Genomic DNA, 513 nt, shown 5'->3' on the forward strand with positions numbered 1-513 from the left:
GTAGTTCCCCGAAGTTCCAACTCCTAACTTTGGAAAATCCCGCCACACACCCGTTTGGAGAGTCGACACGCTAAACACACTTCTAAACCCACCCTCTTGAATCAGTAATCTAAAAAAAAGCCCGTTTAGGGCGCGACCTGCAGACTTTGACCACTAACCGAACAAGATCAACACAGGACCGAAATATGTGCTTGTGACGAAATCCGTTAGGGATTCCCACCGCAGGTGCCCGAGGGGGAAACGCATGCTGGCGGCGGGTATTCCGATGTGGACACTGTTTTGGGTATTTACAACGTACAACTTTCGCTTTTTTAAGTAAGGTGAATAAAAAAAAAGTGTTGGATTTTAAATTCTGATGATGGTAAGTATTCATTTAGAATTGGCTGTTCATTTTATTTCTGCTCATTAAACCCCTACTCATACATTTATTAAGATGAACCAATCAAAACAAGTTTAGTAAAATTAAAGGATACAAAAAAATTGAGATTTACGTTTCCTGGGAGAGAGAGAGAC

Source organism: Penaeus monodon, chromosome 21 (genome assembly GCF_015228065.2).
Source record: "Penaeus monodon isolate SGIC_2016 chromosome 21, NSTDA_Pmon_1, whole genome shotgun sequence".
In the NCBI taxonomy this organism is placed as follows: Eukaryota; Metazoa; Arthropoda; class Malacostraca; order Decapoda; family Penaeidae; genus Penaeus; species Penaeus monodon.